At 34.5% G+C, this 22,172-nt stretch overlaps 1 long non-coding RNA gene across 1 annotated transcript in view; it reads right to left on the bottom strand.

Moving 5' to 3' along the window:
- Window positions 1-13,361: 13,361 nt before the first annotated feature.
- The window catches only part of LOC116184570 (uncharacterized), a 49,735-nt gene continuing 40,924 nt past the window's right edge, over window positions 13,362-22,172 (bottom strand). The window contains exon 3 of the long non-coding RNA XR_004149325.3: window positions 13,362-14,467. This is a non-coding gene — a long non-coding RNA (uncharacterized LOC116184570). The remainder of the gene's footprint in view (window positions 14,468-22,172) is intronic.

Here is a 22,172-nt window from a genome sequence, read left to right as displayed (position 1 = left end):
TCATGTGTCCACTGGACTTCAGAGGCAAAACAGAGGAACTGCTTAATTTAATCCATCTGCTCCCTAGAATGAGTCCAGTGTCAGTAGCACTGGTGTCATTCTACAGTACTGCATATAGGAGTTTCTGTTTTAGGTTTTTTCTACTAATATTTTTCTAAGCTGTCTTTCAAAAGACATCTATAACTAGTTTTCTTTATTATTTTTAAAATAATTTTTAATTGTTTTGGGAGACAACATGCATAACTTACACAATAAGTCCATAGTATCTGCATAATATTTTTCTTGTAAACTTGCTATTCTAAATTGCATATTTTTAAAAAGTGGAACAAATGTCCTTGCTTGATAGAACATGATATAGGTTTACTATTAAGGAATATGAAACATGGAACTATTTTATAATATAAAGTATATTCATTCATTTAAACATAAAACAGATTCTTCTCCATTGTTTTTTAGACAAGACATATTTTATATTTATAGGAAGTTTTCATACAGAATTGTTCAGGAATAATGCTAGAGAACAGAGGCAAGAATTCAAGCTTGATTCCAGTTTTGGGCCAAAATATATTCCCAATTCATCCAAAGGTAAAGATATGTTTATTAGTTTTATGCTAAAATAAAATATATTTTTATACCAATCTCTCCTCGTATTACTTCTCAGATAAATAATTATAACTGATGATTACAGCCAGTGAGCTACATGAACTGTGTGCTTCTAAGTCTGGCCAGAGGTGATTAGAAGCAATTTCAGAAAAATTGTAGTAAGCTGTAAATTGTCTTCTAGGTCAAAAGGTAACAATATATTAACAAGTTCTAACTTTAAAAAGTAATGATTTTACTTCCAATTTCCTGCTCAGATTTAAGAAAGCTGAAAAACAAACAAGCAAAAAAACCCTCAAAACCCCAACCAAAAAAACAACAACAAAAAAACCCAAAAAAACCAACAAAACAAACAAACAAACAAACAAACAAAGAACAAAAAAAACAACCAAACAAACAATCACCCCCAATCAACAAGCAAATACAGCAAATACAAAATTATCTGACATATTTTTTGAAAGTTCAAAGCAACATAAAACCATGGGGAAATGGAAATTACCATGTATCCTTAATTACTGATATATCTCTTACTATATAAAAATATTTCATTTAAAAAACCAATTAAAACATCATTGTTTTTGAGGTGGCAGACAAAAGTTAGAAAGCTTTAAGTTTAACTTTCGTCAATATAACCTCAGCTATAACTCAATTTATTTGAACATGACTTAAAATTTAAACAGCTTGGAATGAAGATATATTTAAATACACAATTTTAATCCTGTCATCTTGTGCATGAAAGTTAATCGTTAGCAATCTTACTTCTGAACATGGATATTTTATAATAGTTATTATAGGATACATAATCCCCTATACTAAGTGCATTCTTTCTTTTTTGTTCAGGAGAGTACTTCAGATCTTTGTAAAAGCTTCAATATGTTGTGGGGTTTTTAATTAAAAGAAAAATCTGAAATTTGACAATATTTTTTGTTCTGATAAACAAAAATAAGAAGGCACATAACGCATTTTCCAGTCATTCAAAGTATAAGAGACTCTTTAGAATAATAACTAAAACATTTTCAGAGAAAATACTTACAAGTATAGCTCTTTAAGGCTGATTTTCTTGGACTTCTTGTTACAAAATCCACCCCTGTAGTTTTGTTTTCCTGACTGTCTGAGTGGATCTTGATTTAGATCTTTGGGACAGAAGAAAAAACTGGTGAAGAAGAAACTTTGTGATATTTTATTTAGCTGACAAAATTTCCTATGAGACAATTGTTCTAGAGAAGTGACTTGATAATATCTGTTCATATTTTTCATCTATGTCATGCATTTGGTTCCAGGAATAAAATTACTGGGAAAAGTTTAAGAATACAGATAATTTGTATTACATTGATCTGTATGTCTCTGAGCATATGCATCCTTATATTTTCAAGTCTGAAATTTAAATTATATCACAATACCATTTTGTAAAGTGGAGAAGTTAATTTCACAGAGTATTATGTTTCTGTGTTGCAGGAGGACCTTTACATAGAGGTTATTTTGTTGCTAAGAGAGCCATTAAGCAGCAGCAACTATTTAGGATAAATTTACTAAGCACTGTCATTTTGCCCGGCACCTCAACAAATGCTGCTACATGAATAACTCAACTCTGACATAATTTCTCTAGTCTGCCAACTAAAGGTAAAGTGTTACTGAATCTCAAGGAACATATATATCACTGGCTGATACAGATACAGATTTCCAGTCTTTATCTCATTTAACTTATATTGCACATCCTGGCTGCTTTTTCGATAATCTTCATGTATATCTTCTTTCTTCATGTAAGTCTTTTTTCATGTGCTTGTGCTATCCTGCTTATAGCTCTTTCTTATTCTCTCCTACTTTTGATTACTCAAATATTAGGGACTAGTGTAGCTTTAGAATATTCGTCTATGTAGATTTTAACCCACAAAAGTTAAATTCTCTTTTCCATCAATTTTCCAATACTTTTAAAACATAAAACAAGCATTTAGGTGTTTTGCAGAATATACAATCTCTCCAGTTCACTATTTTTTTTTCTGTGTATTCATTGGCTATAGCTTCCTAAAACTTGTCAAATTAAGGAAATCATGTGGACTTTTCTAAAAAGGCTAAAAAATTACATAAGAATTAGGTTTTAAATATTTTCTATACTTATTTAAAGGAAGGTTGGGTTTTTGCTTTTGGCTTTTGGTTGTTGTTTTTTTGGGGTTTTTTAATGGATTGTTCTGGTTTTTCTAGTTTTTCCAAAGGTAATTCTGGTTTTACTGGCTTTTTCTAGTTTTTCCAAAGGTAATTCTGGTTTTACTGGCTTTTTGAGGCATGATTCCACAAGTTAAGGGAAAAAAAAAAAAAATTAACTTGATCAAAATTATGACTTGATGCAAATATCTGATTTAGATAAATAAGAAAAATGAAACATATTCTTTAATGGGCTTTTTAGTCTTACAAACCTAGTAATTATTTTTTATGTACTTCATCAGAAAAAAATTTATTGGGCATAATACCATTGTCCAAAATAAAGACACCATAAAACTCACAACAATCACCTACTTCAGTTTGGCAAGTAATGTTTTTCAGTGTTGTGGGATGTATGCCTACATCCCACTGCCATGTACTCCAGCCCTTCCTTGTGTGTTCATGCAATATTTGGGAGATAAAACCTCTGTCTCTTTAGGCATTCCTCAGTTTTATGACAACTTGTTTCTGCTAACTTCAGGACAGAAACTGAAGAAACTGAATGATTATCAACCTTTGGAAAATCTCCTCCAACAGGTAGGTGGTGGAAGCTTGCAGCTTATAATGTTCACCTCTAACTGAGTGTGCACAACAATTATTGAAACAAAAGTTAATGTAATGAGAAGTTAATCAGAAACAAGAACCTGAAGAAATGAAGTCAACACAAGTTGATTACCAAAATACTGTTTTCAGGTCAAGAAAGATACAGAAAAAAAGGTGGAGGAGGTTACTCTGTGAGTATTTATTGTTATTCTCAAAAACGGGGTTAAGGCCAGGCCTTGTAAGTATGCCGATTTCTTCACTTGCATTATATGAATTAAAACTTTAAAAGCAAACTGCAGAGATCTACTGCTGAAATTAAAATTCAAATGCAGTCTTCTAGTCACCATTTAATGAATTGTTTGATTCTGTCAGCTATTAGATTTTGTGGGATGGCAACCTAGGTTTTTAGAAGGATAAGAGTGCTAACAAAAAACCCAAACAAGCAAATCCTGCCACACCCCACCTTCCCCGCATTGTATTTTCCCAATGAATTAATCAAGGACTGTATTTTAATTGTTGTCTAACTATTTCTCGAACAAAACAGGTGATTAAACAGCAATATGTAGTAAATTAATCTATCATGCTGAGAAAGAATATAGAATTTATTTAATACAATTTTATACACAACATGTATATTATTGTTACTGAAAAATGTTAGTAGAGCAATACACAGATAAGAAAAAAGCTTATGAGAGAGTCAACCCACATAAAAAAAGAGAAAGCTCTGTCAAATAATTTCTCTGAGGTAATGGTAAAAGATAAGTTTGGACATCAAAAGAATGGATAGAGATGAAAAAGAGAAAATCTTTGGCAGGATGTGATGAAAGATAATGACTCAGAATGACAAAAGTAGCAATGCTCTAAAAACCTGTAGCACTTCAGTGCTATGTGTTTTGGCCGAAGTGGGACTAGAGCACGACAAACCAACTTCTGAGGCCTGTTCCAAGGATTGCAACATGTGACTTTGTGTAGACAAAGGGTGTGAGCCATTTGTCACTGTGCTATGCTTCAACAGGCTCAGCCATACAACCTAGACATTCTTGGAGTATTCCCTGGGTGCTTGAGCAAGCACATCAATTCATAGTGTCTTGGGTGACGTGGAATTAACTTCAGCAATGACATAAGCAAGCACCATGTGAGAGGCTGAAATGTAATGGTTAACAGTTTAAACATTGTTATGAAGAACTTTTTGCCCATTATGGCAAATCTCTATAAAGAAGCTGCAACCACCAATGCCCCTGCACCCTGAATATGCCTCCTGAGGGGAACTTTCAACTGTGAGTTAAGCCACCTAAGGGAATTTGAGATAAGATAGAGGTAACACTTTTATTCAGTTACTCAGGTCTAAGGAGAAGTGAACAAGCCTAAGGAACAAGAATGTATCTGCAAGAAAGACAAACCCAGCAGCTGTGCTGAAAATTAGCTCTGAGTTCAGAGTGCCAAACAGGCTCATAAAATTCACAAACTAGAGAGCTAAAAAGCTGACCTGTTTCTCACCATACCATATTTGCAAATGCATTACTGTGAAATTGTGTTTTAGTAATTGTGGCCAGGTTTTGCTTCAGCTTTAAGCTTGCAAATTGGAGAAACCCATATTTTCCTCTCAATCAAACTTATAAAAATAAGAAAAAAAAAAAAACAGTTTAATGTGCTAGTGTTGGTGAGTTTTTTTACTGAGCAAATAGCTATTTTTTTTTCTCTTTCTTTTGTTTAACCACCCTTGGGCTATGGGTTCCAACTTGGACAACTTGACATGCCAAAGAGTGTTTGGTCTATATATATCAATGTTCTTTTCACTTGTATTAGGCATATATGCTCCAATGCAAGAGCAAGGTAAAAACTGCAATTTAGGAAATTTTTTTGTCCTTTATGATACACAAACCTTTTTCTTGAAACAAAAAAGAGGTTGTGGATTTATGTATTGTTTAGATTTAACAACAAATGAAGAACAATTTATAATTGGAGTAGTTAAAAAAATACAAAGAGTTTAACTGGAAAGGATGTGTTGCACATCTTGAACTTAAATTGGCTGGTGACCTTAGGAGGCTGCTGGTTCATTGTAATGGAAGTAAAATTAGACTTGTGAGGATGAGAGATTTTAATGTGCTTTTCATATTTTTTGCTGCTTTTTTCTTCCAAGTGGACACTGTTGATTAAGAGCTCAAAATTCCTGTCTTGTCATATAATTACTACTGAAAATAGCCTTTTTCATTCACAAACCAGTTAACCAACCAAAATAAATTTTGAGAAAAAAAATCTAACGTTGAACATTTTTATTCTATACCAGAATTCACAGACTATGTCCAAAGACATGCAGAAACTCCAACTCTAATTTCAGGTCTGCTCTTGATATCTACCCCGGACTCCCTGAACACATATCTGTAGAAAGTTCTAAATAGTGGAAAAGCTAAGGACAGGCATCTGTTCCAAATTTTATTCCCAGATCACAATTATAAAATTAATATGGAAAGTTTCTGTCATTAATCTACCCTGAATTTTGAAGCTGTTACTTGAAATGTAAAAGGGAGGATCAGTTGTCAAAGTGCCCTTGGTCTATGACTGTCAGGAGTCACTGTCCTTTAAATGACAAAATGGGGTTGGAGTTTTAAAGAACAAAAGCCTTATAAGGTTATATTTTGATTGATGAGTTACATTATGACTGTTATTATAGCAGAGACCTGGAAAACTATAATAATTAGCCTGTCAGCTCAATTGTTACTCTTTATTAAAAATGAATACGAGGGAGCAATTAATCTCAAACAACCTAGACAAAATAAAATTGTTGAAATGGAACTAAGTTCCACCTCAAAGTACAAAAATTTAAAACGGAAGTCATTATTATGCCTCAAATCAGGCCTTGCATAGCTTATAACTTCTCTGCAAGGACTAAAAAGCCAGAATATTATAGGTAATGTAGAAAAAGCCTAGGTTTGCATAAGTGAAAGAGCATCTGGGCTACTTTGTTCTTTCTCTTCCTTCTTTATGTTTAACTTAATAATTGAGCCAAGTGGAAGATGCTTTGCAAACCCAGAAAACTTAAACCTGAATTTGGATAAATATTCATGTCACTTGTGTTCCTGAGACACTGAAACTCGGTATCCTGTGTGGGTGAAGAAAAGCAGTAAGCAGGACTAGAATGAATAAATATTTATTACTCCTCTTTGTATGTCGTACATACTGACCAAGGCACATTTCAGAAGTATGTCACTGGGGAATCACTAACACCAAAATAAATTCCAAATTGGAAATACCATAAAATTTTGAGTAAATAACTTTTTGAACATGTAAAAAAAAAAAAAAAAAAAAGTAAGTAGTTCAATTGGCCTTTAAGATACATTAAACTTTTATATTCATTCAACTCAGAAGTGCATTCTGATTTTAGCTCTTCAGGAAGAGGATAAATCTATTCACCTTTTCTGTCAGCTAAAGAAATATCTCTAAAGAACCTAACAGGAATTGTTTCCAGTGCTCAACAAGAGACACTTTCCATGTGGGTAATATCTGAATTATCTGAAGAGCTGTTGAAGAACAGAGGAGATTTTGCTATGACTGTATGTATTACTCTTTTGTTCCCATGTTTACTTATGAAGTGAACTGATTAAAACAGAGCCAAACTTCCTTTTGCAGAATTGTGAAACACTTCAAGTTCATTGTCATCCAGATGAGACACCAGATAGATTTAAACAATCAAATTCAAGATTTTCAAGACTGTTTCTCTCTCATATATATTTACAAATATATGTGTGTGTGTGTGTGTGTGTGTGTGTGTGTGTGCGCATATATATGTACAGAAAAAATTGTTTCAGATGTTTATGCATTTTTTTCATTAAAAAACTGTCATCAATACAGTACAAATACTAATATTATTCATCCCAAAGTTTTCAAATATTGTATTTTTATGCTCCAAGTTAGATCTCTTGAATAAAGAATTTGAAGTTGTCCATTTGCTGAAAAGAGAGGCAGAACTAAATTAATTTTCCAATCAAAATGTGGTAGTGGGATTTTGAAGTTTACATTTAAGAAATTGTTTAAAATAATTGTAATGGTTTGTTCCTATTTACCCCTCTTCAGTTTTGCTAATAGTCTCTCCCCAAAGTTGTTTTCCACCTGTTTTCCACCTGTTTTCCCGCCTTTCTTCATGTCAGTCCTGGTGTATACCTCCCTCATTTTCAGATCCTTCCCTGTCCATCTTCCAAATCCTGCCCCTGTATGTCTGTCATTCTTTGCTACACACATTTATCTAGAAGCTTCGTTTTCAGGTATGGTATTTCCTTTCGCTCATTGGTATATTAAATATGCACTCCAATACTTCCCTGTTGGTTTTATATTTATACATATCCACCCTATACTCTTCCTATCTATTCCCTGATTTGTTGTTAGGCTATGGCCCCCCTGGGGGACAGCCCCCTTCAAAAGCCGCCATTTTCCTTACTTCGTGCCCATTTGCCTCTAACTTTTCTTAGAGTTGTTGTGTCACCTGTGCTGGTCCCTGTGCAGGGAGACATAAAGACTGCCCAGAGAGAGAGAAGGTGGGAGCCCACCGGCAGTCTGGCCACTGCCTTCTCCTGCCACCAAAGCGCAGTGCCATCGAGGTCTGATGGAAGGGTATTTTTCAGATAATGTAGATGATTAAATATAATAAGATATTTATGCATTGTAGTCTGGTAGACTGCAAATGGTGCATGAGAGCAGCAGATTGAAATTGCCTGATCAGCTTATCTTTGTAGAGCACTTTTGGCTCACTGTGGAATATGGCATAGATCTCTGAGAGGGTTTTCATTTGGTAAGATAAATGGGAGTGAAGAAAATATTAACAATATATGAAGCAAAATTCCCAACACCGTATGAGATAATACATTAAATCAGCCTTGATGAGCAAAACTTCCACCTGTAGTATATTGAAAACATTGTCGTTTCACGATGATGGAAAAAAAAAGGAAGATAATTACCTTGCAGAGAAGAAGAGTCAAATTTGTAAAAGTGGGAACATATTCAACATGTCAATTCAGCTGTGAATTTTAGTGGAATCACCCAACAGTATTTGAAGGCACAGGACAGGTACATACCAGTACTAAAGGAGATGTGGTGCCATGATAGTGCAGATAATGACAGGTAGCATAGAAAATATATTTCCTTTCTACATGTAGGGCCAGTCAGTAAGGTAACACACGACACTATGTAATTAATAATGCCCTAGGACATGATTGCTGAAACTAAAGCTAAAGAAATGAGTCTATGCTCTTGATATAATTTCCAGAGCCTGAAAAAGCATTCATGTAGACAAAAGAAATAAACTGAAAATAATAGTTTTTTCTTTCTCTAATGATGTGGGCAATAGCTCTATGAAGCTAGGTTTGAAATGGCTCATCAATCGTTAAAAAGGCAGATAACTGATTCTGGTGTCAGATAACTGATTTTGAAAACAAAGCAATCAAAATGGAAAGACAAATATACTTTTTGCTTAAATAAAAATAGAAATGTAAATTGTAAATCTCCACCTCATAGTTAATGACTATGCAAGATTATACATTTTGTGCAGCTTATTAGGATCAAAGTAGTAGGAGGCTGAATTTTCAGAAAGGAATCACTGGTTATTTTCTTTGACAAGTATTTTTAGCCTGGATAAAAGACATATTTATTGAATGTACATTGTTTGCCTGTAAATAAGGGTTCAATTAAATACAGACTTCACAAAATACAGTCACTCTGAAGTTGTTTTTTTTTTTTTTAATAGCAAGCAAACATAGGCTGTTAAGAATACAGTTTTAAAAGAGAGACGGAAAATATTATGCTAAACTGTATTTCCTTTAGGACACAGGTCTTTGCAGTTTCGCCCTTTCCTTTTTTAAGTCATAGGCATAGCAATTCAAATAATTAAAAATAACCCTTACTGAACATACAATTCCAGTGCTCAATTTATTGTTTTGGAAATAATTTTCAAAGAAGCTGAAATTTGAATGAATTTTGTACTTTAAGAAAATTGGAGTGTTATTATTATTTCAGCTGGTTCAGACTATCTCTGACTTGTCTTCCATAGATGCCCTGGGGCCAGAGGATATTTTAAGGACATAACCTGATGTGTTTACTTTCTAAGACCCAGTAAAGATAAAAATTATTAATATATCCAGTTTTTATTCCTAATTTTTTACAGATCTGTTGGAGAGATTGTGAGTACTTTATGTGAAGAAATATGTAATTTATTTTTTGTCTTAATTTGCCTTTCATCTACCTTCTGTCTTTTGAAAGAGGAGTGCAAAATGACTATGAATTTCACATGAAAGGCTTGGCACCAGTGAAGTTGCATGCACTGTCAAGTGAGTATGAAAAATCCAAGCTGAAAATGAAAGTGGTGATTTCTCAGCAACAAGTTAACTGTTGCTAATAGTTATTGTTGTTGTTAACTGAAAGTTAAATCCCTCATAATGCTATACTGATGCAGACAGATGAGTATATGAGTTAACAACAGACACCTCTTTGTTCTCACATTTATTTCTAATTCCCAGTACAGTAAGAAATGCATGATTGAGGTTAGATGTGTATAGCAGCTATATTCTTAAATCCTTACTTTTAAGTAATGCTCACAATACTAATTTGTAATGCAATCATGCTCCTATTTGTTGAACCTTTTGTATTCATTCTGTTTTCTTGTTAAACTACTGAGATAAACATGATAATAAAATTATTCTATGTACTAGCATGCTTGTTAAATCTGAGAGACAAATTAATAAATGTTGGTTTCTCTATAGTAATAAATACCACAAGGCCATTTGGGGACTATCAGAGACAGGATTACTGTGTCAGTCTTATTAGAACATCACCATTCAAGCTTTGAAATACAGTATTTTCCAGGTTCGTATCAAATACACAGCCTGAGTCAACAGTGCTTGGTAATGGAGATTTTAAAATAAAGCAGGAATTAAGAATACACTTGCACACAATCTATAAACTTGTCTTTATAACTTTATGTACTGCTTCATTTAAAAGTGAGCAGATTTGGGTTGCTCTGGGAGATTTTCTCTCAATTTAGCAATTCATATGTAGATTCATATGAATTCTGAGACAGTCTTTTGATGCAGGAGCTGAAAGTGTCAGTACTGAAGTCAACCTCAGAAAATCTGAAGCTCTAACAGACTGGTGCTTTTATTTGTATTTTTTCAGCTTTGTGTTTAATTTTTTTGTTGGTTGGTTGGTTTTTTTTTTTACATTTATCATGCTAGCTAATCATAATCTATTTCTGACATCAAGATGCTTTTCCAGAGTGATTAAGCACAGCTTTTTAATGTTTCATTTTCTTCAGTCATACACAAGGTTTTGCATGGCCTCTGAAGCAAATTAAACAGTTGTTCAGAAAAGGTACAGAAGGGTGGAAATAAACTTGTTAATGGGGAAAATTGACTTTAGACATAATAGGAAAGGGACAAGGACAGAACAATAAGAAAAATAATGGTAACTAAAATGAGGAAAAATAAAATTAAAGGGATACCAAGAAAAAGAATATTGATTAGGCTATAATAAATGTTCTTTACTTTTGAAAATAATAAAATATGAATTTTGATTTTTTTAAAAAGTCTACTTTCTGCTGGATTAGCATGCTAGTCAGTCACAGTGATCTGTAATTGATTTCCCTCTCTAAATAACTGATAGGAGTGTGACACCTAGTACAATTATTTTCATGGGTTGTTTGTTTGTTGCTTGAACTAAAAATGATATAAAGAAAATTACAAAATACAGGCATATAATTCTTTTTCAAAGTAAAATAATAATTTGTTACCTGTACCTTAAGTGTAACCTGAATACACGCCTTAAAAATCAAAGAACTTGTGTCTTGTTTAAGCCCTGATTATGATTCCAACCCTCCTGGGAAAGCTGGGGTGGGTTCTCAAAAGGGCAGAATTGGCATTCAAATAGCACATTGAGCCGTAGCATGATGGATGATGGTCACAATACTAAGATCTAAAGGTCCATTACATAAAGATATTTCCTTTGGACATATTTTATGAGTGCCAGCATTCTAGTATGTGGAAAATGTACTTGAATCATTAAAAGACACTTTCACGTTCTGATTTGTCTTGCTAAAATGTAATATCTTGCTCTCAACAGTCACTTCCTAAGAAGTATTAAGGATTGTAAAAAATGAACTATTGACAAGTGTATTTGCAAGCAATCTGCATCTTTGCTGTAGGATGCTGCCTTTAACATCATTCTACATAGTACTTTGATTTCTATGCACTTTTCAAGACGCTTAGGCAAAGTGTTAAATATGTTTATCAAAGACAAAACAAAACCTAATAAATACTGTGTGCTAGATTCTTTGTATCATCACTGCATCATGGAAGGGACCTGTGACTTATGAAATGGACAGACTTCAGTTATTTGGAGACTTCCTTTTTAGGTATAGATGGACTGGTTTATGAGAATTCAGGATTGGGCTCTTGGCTGAAACTTAGATGAGGCTCTGATGTAGTAATGTAGATAAGAAGAGTCTGCTGAGCTCTCTGCCTGCTTTGACATAACCCTGTTACAGGGGCAGGCACAAATTGAGGACTGGAGTTGGCAAAGTGTGGGGAAATTCTGATGCTGGCACCTGGGAGGGCAGTTATGTGAGATCAGAAAAGTTGGGGTTTTAACACTTCTCTGCAATGTGCCAGCATTGGGATATAAAAAAAGTCTTTCCTTGGTTATGGTCAAGGTGAGACGTATTCCTTGTGTTGATTATTAGAGTAGATAAAAGTTTCCTTTGGAGGGTGATCAAAACCCTAATATACCCCTGAGTGGAGGAGGAGAAATACACTGAACCTGTATAAACCATCTCTGAGATCTGAACACTGTATGCAGGAAACAATTAAAACAAGAAGTTAGGAAGCAAACTCTAATTCCCTAAAACTGAGAAGCAAGATTCTTAAGTGCCATTTAACTCCTTTCCTTTTTCTTATTTTCTTTAATATTTTCTACTTTGTTTGAAAACAAGGTCATGTGAATTCTGGCAGATCTACCTTCTCTGACAAGTTGCTAGTAATGTCTGTGTCCAACTTTATGGAACTTTTCATCTATGCAGCTCTAACTCCTGATTTGAATACAGAACACAGCATTAGCAATAAAAATCTCTCTGAGCAACTTGAAAAAAAAAAAGAAACAAAGAGTGAAGGAACCAAATTTCAAAATTAAAGTTTTGTTAATTTGATAATAAGCTATAAACCTGGTAGGTATTTTCTAGGAACCTCAAGAAGGAAATAATTGCCTTTTACTCAGAGATTTTTTTATTTTAAGACATTTTTAAACCCCTTAAAATATCTGTGTGAAAAGTAATATAACTAAAATATAGTCTGAAAGTATCACATGACATTATTGAAAGACTCACAAAAGCTCATTGGCATAAAACTTAGGCATTTGCAATGAGTTTCCTTATAATGTAAAATCATGGAAAATTACTAATTTTCATTTTCCTTCGCTGCATGCATTTCTCCTTTGCAAAATGCATTTGATATAATGTCCTGGTTTGTAAGATAAGCTTGTATTCTATTTGCCATCTGTTGGAGGTTGGGCAGGTTTGTTATTTCTTCCAAGAACGATGGTTTGCTCCGAAGAGGTAATCGTTTGTTAATGGGCCATTGACTGACTCACTGCAGGGCTGGTAATGTAACACCATCCCATTGTGAGATGCTCCACCCAGAGGGGGAAGCCAAGCACTCTTTCATTGTATAAAGGGGTACCTTTTGGGGGACAGAGCAGCTCTCTCTTTGCGGGAATTCCCAGAGAAGCAGCTCCTTCGGCAGGACTCCCGAGAGAAGCGGCCGGAGCGCGGTGAGGCGGCGGCAGCGGAGCTCGGAGGCGGCCCCGGCGCAGAGGAAGACCGGCCCAACTGCCACCAGATCTTCAGAGAAAACTATACCCTTCAAAAGATCACCACTTCAGCTGCAATTCATCAGCCACTGCAAGAGGAGCAGCTATCATTTCAACCGGACTACTACCAACACCCCGATCCTCAGGGTGTGGACTTTATCACTAGTTTTGTTTGTACCAATTGCATTTGCCTTTTTAAGTTGTTATCTAGTTTTCTCCTAGTAAAGAATTGTTACTCCCATTCCCATATCTTTGCCTGAGAGCCTTTTAATTTAAAAATCCTGGTAATTCGGAGGGAGGGGGTTTACCTTCTCCATTGCACAGGAGGCTTTTGCCCTCCTTCACAGACTCCTGTCTTGTCAAACCAAGACATATGTCTTGCCAGAAACTCCACTATTTTTACAGTGTCACTTTGCACCTAGATACTGACAATAAGATTAACTTCTGTTCATCTCTGCTTGCTAAAGTGATCTTGTCCTATGCAGCAATAGTATTCTGAGAAAATATGATCATATAGCTTTCATTTTTCTTAGCAGTCATTGTTTCACAACTCTTTCTGAAATCCATTTGCTAAATCCTTGCCGTATTAGTACAATGAAAAACAAAGGGGAAAAAGCTGGAGTTTAGAGTTTATTTAGAGTTTATGTAACTTGCTAGATTTAAGATAGGGAGTGAAGAATCATTTTACATGTGGAGAACAAGCCACTGCTGCAGAAAAGTATGTTCTTTGAACTTACAGTATGTAAGAAAGTATGTTATTTGAACTTCTACTTCGCCTACTTCAGTACTGGTTTTGCTCTACATTTAATAACTAGAAGTATAAATCAAAAAATACATATGCTCATCAGTTTTTAAATCAGAAAAAGAACTGTGTTAAGTACAAAAAACAATGAAATAAAGTTTAGAAATACTAATTTCATAAAGAAATTTCATATGGAGTAAACTAGTGGTAACTTCCGAAACATCAATTTGTGGAAATCTTAGACTGCAGAGAAACTGCTTATTTACTCTCAGGAAAAAATAATGAAAAATAAAAATAAAATAAATAAATAAATAAATAATGGGGAAAAATGAGACAACAAATGTAATTGAGCAAATTCCTTTTTTTTTCTTATGTGTCTGTATCTTGAAGCAACTGTATTGGAGAGCTCTGTTGATGACCCAAGCTGCTGTTATTCTTGAGCAGGTGCATAGCACAACTAAATACTTGTGAGAGTAGTTTCTCTGCCTGGAATATCCTTCTGGTAGCTTGTCTTGCCATATCAGGTCTACGGTTTTCCTCCATTACCTGCAAAATACATTAAGTCCCAGAAATATATTTACATATGAGAATAAAATGTTTGTATTTTTAAAATAGTAAAATGGAAATAAATTAGCATAAAAATGTGCAAAAAATCACTGTTTATTCTGCAGGATCTATTAACTAAAATGCAATTATAAAAACTGAGTTTTATATTTAAGCAATTAATGGAATATTTGTTCTTTCTGACATTAATTCACTTGTAGCATTAACTCAGCATATCTACTTGTTTACCTACACCTCTTCTCTTTTCACTTTTCTCCTCCTAACCTTCACAAATAAGTATCATCATGTGGGAAAAAAGACTGAGAGGGAAATTACATTTTTACAGAAAAAAAATTGTGGGCAACATGCCCAACTCCCCCCACAGAATGAATGATAAGGGGGGATGAAACAGAATGGAAATTTATAGACATAGTACAGATATTTGTAGTTATAACAGTATGGAAATAACAGGGAAAAATGTGGTTGCTACTTCTGGGATGAAATCAACAACATGCCCGGCTTCTCACACAAGCACATGGTAGGGTGGGATGGAAACAAAGTGGAGTGGAGGCAACATGGCCAGGCTCTCTCAAATCCTTGGAGAAAAGGAAGCTTGTCGGCATCTGGTAGCTGATTAGCTGCATAGGAACAGTCAAACAAGGGATGTAGAAAATGTCTTTCTGTTGAACCAGCAACTGTGGTGAAATCACTCTCCTCAGAGGTGATACACATCCATCCCAAATTTGTCTTCCCCCAGCATACAGTCAGCTGTCATGGAATACCCTAAATTGGATGTTTAAGTAAGAACTTCATTGGGAATACTGTTTCAGTTAAACACAATAGTAAAAAATTTATCTTAATAAAATTTCCCCATATTTTTCAATAACAATTTGAAATTAATTTTATCACTAACTTTTGGAAATGTAGGAAGTGCCAAACTAAATCTTAAGACATTGTTATGTTTTAACATTAACATTGTAAGACAAGGCATCTTGACAAGACAAAGAAGTAAATACAATAGTATCTTTCATGCTAATTGTATCTTAAATTGTACAGTACATCTGAGAAATTCTTTATAATTTACTATCCATTGATGATTAAAGAAGTTGATTTGTTTGTATTATGTACTACTGAACAAAATGTAAAAACAATGTGTCCTAGTTTAGGGCAAATTTGGGGAAAACCCTTTGGAAGGAGCCTGTAGAAAACAAACCCCCATAGCCCCTCCCCACCCACCTGGTTCAGGAAAAACAAAGTTCTCTGAGAGAAGTGGAAAAGAACCTGTTTATTTAACAAACAAAGGACTCCCCATCACCAAAGAAAATAACAACACCAGATGACAACAAAACTCTTTCACCACTCTGAAGAGATGACAAATCCAGAAAGTCTTTCCTGGAAGTGGTTACCCAGGTCTGGGCACTGGGGATTGCTCTGGGCACTGGGAATGGCTGCTGCAGAGCACAAAACACAGGCTCTTGGTGCTCCTCAGTGTTTCCCAGGTCCCAGTCTGGAGCAGGTTGGATGGTATTCATGAAAAGGAAAGGAAAAGGAACAGTCCAGGGAAAGAATTGGACTGCTTAGCTAAACTAACTAGGAAGTAAAGGCAAAAGCAGAAGCAAGCAAAGCAAGCAAGCAAGCACCAGCCTTTTCTAGACAGCAGACCATGGCGGGAGGTGAACTGGCTGATAACAAGGCAGAACAAAGCTTCACTTTCAGAGTCAGTTCTGAAAGCACAGAACATAATGTCAAACATAAACAGAACACATGACTGGAGATACAAACACCATAACGTCACCCTAGAACACAATGGCATTTTATTTGCAAAACACTCTTCCAGAAAAAAAATAATTTGAAAAATTATATAACATTTTAAAGACTACCATGATCAGTATTCACTTTGTTAACAGTGACAGAGTTTTCAAGCTTATGTCAGTTTGTCTGCATCTGCTACTATACGTAACACATACATTTTTTACCATTACTTCCAATGTATTAGGCAAAACACATTCACCAAAGAATATATTTTTCTGAAGTCAATGAGAATTCATGCAAAAATTATTTTAAAAAATGAAGTTTAGCTTTGGTTTGCAGATCAAGATGCAGCTCTGAGAATGAAGTTGCCATTTTAAAGCATTTTTGAAAGACATACATGCATCTTTCTTCAGTGATGTATGTAATAGAATAATTTAGATGCTCACACTAAATTTCTTTATTTTTCATTGGTTTTGTCTTGACCATTTGAAGAGTTTTTGGCATAACTCATTGCATGCTTCTACAAAAGTAAAATTCCCATATTAAATGTTAATATTTATGATTTTATTAATAATATGTAAAAATCTCTGATACTTCAAAATTTTACTGTTTCTTCTGAACACAACTTCTTAATGATGCCAGTTATTATCTTTTACAACCTGAGGAACTGAAACAGAAAGAAAGGGAATGCTTTACAAAACTGCATTTTACACTTTTTTGAAATATTTGCAAAAATGATTATTCAAGAAGAAGCAGCTTAAAGAGAGCAGAACATAGCTCTTCATGCTAGTGACTTCACTCAAAAAACTAAGTGTCTTCAAGCAATTTAATCTTGTATTTATTTATTTCTCTTTGTTTAACTTGATTTACAGCTTTGAAAAACACATTATTACCCATTTAATTTTAATACCAAGTATTTAATCACACTACTTAACAAAAAATCTTCAAAAAAATTGAAAATGTATTATGAATAATTTTAAAATTTAGTCCTCTTTTGACTGATGTTAATTTTGATATACAAAAGATCTAAGTAAACATGCACAGATACTTGCAGTTAGCAAATATCAGTTTTTAAAGCACAGCAATGGAATGAAATTACAGTAATTCAAATATTTGATCTGTTTTTTCATTCTTGCAGAGGGCATCGTCCTGTTGCAATATACCCTGCCAAAGTACTTGATATGTTAATTTTCTTTCAAAAAAACTGTAAACCCTTAAATACATTGAAGAAGCAGCATAAATTGAACCATTAATACACCATAGGTCTTCTGCATCCCAGTCAAATATCTCATTTCATCAGCCACATAAAGCTTTGAGCTCCACTTTAGTCAATAATAATCATAACTGGAAATAAGCCAAGTGAACAAAAATGTGAAATTTAGTGTAGAAAAAAGTACACAGGCAACAAAAACTTCATTTTTTGACTTGTAATGAAGCATGTCACAATGACAACTGCTGAAAACATGACATAGCTCTTTCTGGATTAAAAAAAAAAAAAAAAGAAAAGTGTTTTTAGCATCCCCACCGTTAATAAAGATTAATAAATGTCAAATATGCTATCAAATATAAAAAAAAAATACAAACAAGAAAATCCCCAAGTCCCAGATCTGTCTCACCTTTCAAGATCTTTCCATAGGTTTTAGAACAAATGACAAAGGAGATAGAGTCAGACAACTGCTGAAACAGATAGGAAGTTCACAAATGTTTCCAGCATTTTAAAAACTAATTTTAACTGTGAGCTACATGATTTATTTCAGAGAAATGGGATTAGTAAATATCTTTTGGTTGGCAGATGTAAAAAAAACCCTCCATAAGCCCATTTTTCACTCCTATGTGACAACTGTAAAATTATCTGCAGGAAAACAGCCTATGGAGTAAAGAATGAACGTGATACAGAAATCTGTTTGGCCAAGTATTATATCTGCATCAATGCTCTTCTGACAATAAGAACACTGAACACAGAGAATTTGATCATAGATCAGCTTATACACCTGGTCTGTGATTTTTGTAGCATATGATTCAGTATATTTGACCCTGTGATATCATTCCACTACAGAAATCTGTTAAACAAAGGCAGCTCAAAGCAAACTGCTAATGGAAAATCCTAGTTTCTTCATCATGTTTACTTTTATCTTTTGTAAAATTTCTCTACCTCTGGTGAAGCAAAGAGATACTCAGGTAAGCTACATAAAAGTTAGCTCAGCACCTGAAGACAGCCTAGCTAAATAAACATAGTCTTCCCTAGGATGTGTCCTAGTTAGCTGGATTTTTCCTAAGCCTTTGGCAACCAGAAAATAAACCCAACTCAAGGATTTCTAACTTAAGCATGGACATATACAAATGGGAGAGTAGCATATGCTGGAATAAGGTGTGCCCTCGTCTACAGTCCCTTTGATAGCAGCAGTGTCAGTAAGAGGTGTCAGCAATGCGTGGCTGCACTGTGGTCAGCAAAGTACTTCCACCTCAGCACCAGAAATGCGAGAGTGCCATGCAGCCTCTGGATGTGCCGTAATGTACAGACAGGGAACAGCTGTTTTTTACAGCCAACAGTAATGCAATAATACTTATAAAGATGGAAAAATATTTTGTTACTTAACATCTGAGCAACCCGCTTTATTGAAATGGAATGTTTCCACATGTAAAAATGCATGTTTATAAATAATACCATTGAAATAATTATTACTTTTCTAAAAATGGTTAGTGTTGTCTTTTTTTGAATTTCTGTGTAATTTTTCACTTGTCAATCTCTCTGTAAGGACGGGACCTTTTTCTGAGAAAATCATGCTTTAAAGTACCCCAACAATAAGAGCAGGCATAAATATTTCAAACTTCTTTACTTCTGTCATTTCAGAGAAAAAACTCCTTCTCACTCCACTAGAGTGAGAACCCTAATGAGATGCATTTTTGGAGGCTACTAAACCACTGAAGAAGATCTTAGTTCTTTTTTCTGCAGCCTCTTTACACAAGAAAGGCTTTGCTTTTGAATTAGATTTCTAGAGAGGAATTTCTATTTTTAATCTTAAAATGAACTATTTTAATATCATTTATTATCAACAACAACAAAAAAATTAAAAGTGTGTTGAGTTTTCCAAGATCTTTGCTGTATTAAAATAGACATTCAAGTGTGGTTGCATCTGTTAAAATTTTCAATTGTATTTCTATTGTCTATAATAACTTGGTCTAATATTTTTTCTTAGAACTGTTCATATCAAAATATTTTACTGTTAAACATGTGAATGAAAAATACAATTGAACATTTCTTTATTCAAATATATAAACCAAATATTAACATGTATATTTTTATGCTTTCAGAACTTTGCCTCCAAAAAGTAAGCTAAAAATTTGGTGTGGATATGCTTCATATAGTAGCTTAGCTGAGGTGTATTTATATAAATAATTTAATTATTATAAATTAGGTAGTACCCTTTCCCTGTATCCTTTAATTTACAACTACACATTAGAAACTTTATTTGTAAACATATTTTAAAATGGATGGCATTTTTAAAAACCATTTTCTAAGAATATTGTTAATTAGGAATCAAATGAAGACAGAATTTCATTTCCAGAAGCATTATATTCAGTTTTATAGGTACTTGGAAAAATATCAGAAATTGTGAGAGAGGAAGGAGGAGTAACCATAATGTTTTGTAAAACAACTTAATGCATCTTTTAAATATTGTAATCTCTCAGAATTCATGTCTAGCCACATTTTTGGATTGTAGCATCAGATTTAGATTTTAGAAATTTTGATTATTACTGGACAATGCCGGAAGTTATTTGGGTTTTTTTCTGATAAATAATGAGGCTGGATTTTTGAATGGCATAAGCCATTTCATAAATTCTAAAATATGAAGTATTTTTAATTTTCTACCAGTCACTAAGAGACACTTTCACTCACAATGTTATGCTGCGGAGATGCTTTACTCTCATATTCTTCCACATTCACCTCATTGCAAGAAGGGTGAGTTTGACAGTTAAAAGATGCTGTTTTCCCATTCTGTTTCCCATTTTGTCTTTTTCTTTGTTAGCGAGTGAAAGAGAATTGTAAGTTGTCACACACTTAATATTTAACTAGTTGGATCATACACTGCAAAATTTCTGTGAAAATTAGTACTTTTGTTACAGAAAAAAAAACATTTCTCTATGCTTGGCCACATATACTAAATTTTCCTTTTGTCCATTTCAGCATTAAAAGAAAAACAAAATTGTATAGGAAAAATTCTTCACCAAGGAGATTATCTGAAAAGTGGAGATGCAAGTTTTTATCATTACATAAACAGAAAAAAAACTGAATTAAAATGCCACTCTTTGATGCTGCCTCTTTTCTGACACTGAAAGTTGACACGGACAGTCTCTTGGTGATGCCCCCTGGCTAGTCCTCACCTTCTAGCCCGTGCCCTGTGTGGCCACCCCCGTGACCACTTCTGGGACTGGTCTAGGTGATGGGATGCGCAGGGCCACATGGTTCTCAGTGGCAATGGATTGTGCTGTGCAACTGTAAATTAAGATCCCGAGCTGAGTAGCCAGAGCAAAAGAGACAAGAGAGGCCACTTGTATAGGTTCTCAAGAAGGTTTAATCTCCAAGAGGGTCCAGGGACAAGTGACAGCTCTTACAGGGTAGCAGTGACTTAAAAACAGGGGAGGTTACTAGGGGAGGATACAAATCTTAACCAATAGTAGAACAGTAAGAGAGGAATATAGGACAGGGTTTAAGTTTTAGGTGACCAATACGGGATAACATGGGAGGGGAACAGGCTTGGCACACCAATGAACCTTCGAGAGAAGGGTGATAGACAAAGAATGTTCTAGAGAAAGGGGTGGAGTTATTTCTGACAAACAAGGGAAGAGGGCAGTACTTCAAGGGTTGGCAGGGAAGGATCTGGAAATAAGGGAGGTGTAAGGGAGATTGACATGAGGACTGACGTAAGAACTGACGGAAAAATAGTAGTAAACAACTTCAGGGCAAAACCATTGGGGAAAAAGAACAGGGTACATGGAACAAACCACTGCAAGCTTACAACAAGAAACACCTTAAAACTACAACAGAAAAACAAACTACCACAGAAAGTGAGGTACTTTTCTGTCTGATTAAAGTGGCACAGGGAACAAAAAGACTTTCACCTGAATGCACTGAAGTCAAGGGTCTTTAACTTAGTTTTGGTACTATTGAGATAAAAATTTTCTTATTAAGTGCTAAAACACAGGAAAAAACCAAGCTTTCCTTGTATATATCATAATTTGTTCAGCGTACAACTACCTTTACTGTGTTACAGTGTATGAAACTGGAGATGAGGAGAGAGCTCAGACGTCAAAAGGTCATAGATTCTCGATTGGAGACATTGATTCAGTTTTAAATTCTAGTATCATTTAACTAGTAAAAGTCAGTAGTGCCTGTCCTAGAAATCAGTTCCTGTTATTCCTGAAAGTGAACAATCCAGTCTTCTTATTCAGAAGTTTATTAAACAATGATGTTATGGGGAAAACAACTACTTTTATATACTACTCCTATGTCAGTGCTTCTGTTAATCAGCAGTGGTGTAAAGTAGAAATCAGAGCAAAAAGGCATGAAAGCATTGCTGTCACTTACTTCTGACATGCCTTACTAGAAAAAACATGATATCTGAACTAACCCTTGGGGGGAAAACAGTAATGCATAATAATGCCAAGAATGTGGGTTGCTTTTAAAAAGTTTGGCAAAAGTTTTATGGAACAGTAATGTTGGTTAGGCTATGGGTTACTAGCTCAGCACATTTTTCTCCAGCAATGTTTAAGGGCAGGTGCCTACTGAGAGCAGCAGAAGGAAAGCCATCACTGTAGAAAATGTCTCTTGACCTCTCTCCTGACCCCTGACAATAATGTGATGGGAACTTCCTGGTTCTGAGGTGACTTCCATGTGGTCCATTACTCCATGTAGCAAATTTTCTCCTGTAACAAATTTTCTAGCATTTTAATTATG

This window comes from Lonchura striata, chromosome Z, assembly GCF_050655825.1.
Source record: "Lonchura striata isolate lonStrDom1 chromosome Z, ASM5065582v1, whole genome shotgun sequence".
Taxonomy (NCBI): Eukaryota; Metazoa; Chordata; class Aves; order Passeriformes; family Estrildidae; genus Lonchura; species Lonchura striata.
Note: the sequence above shows the minus strand (reverse complement) of the source record. Positions and strands in the feature narration are given on the sequence as shown.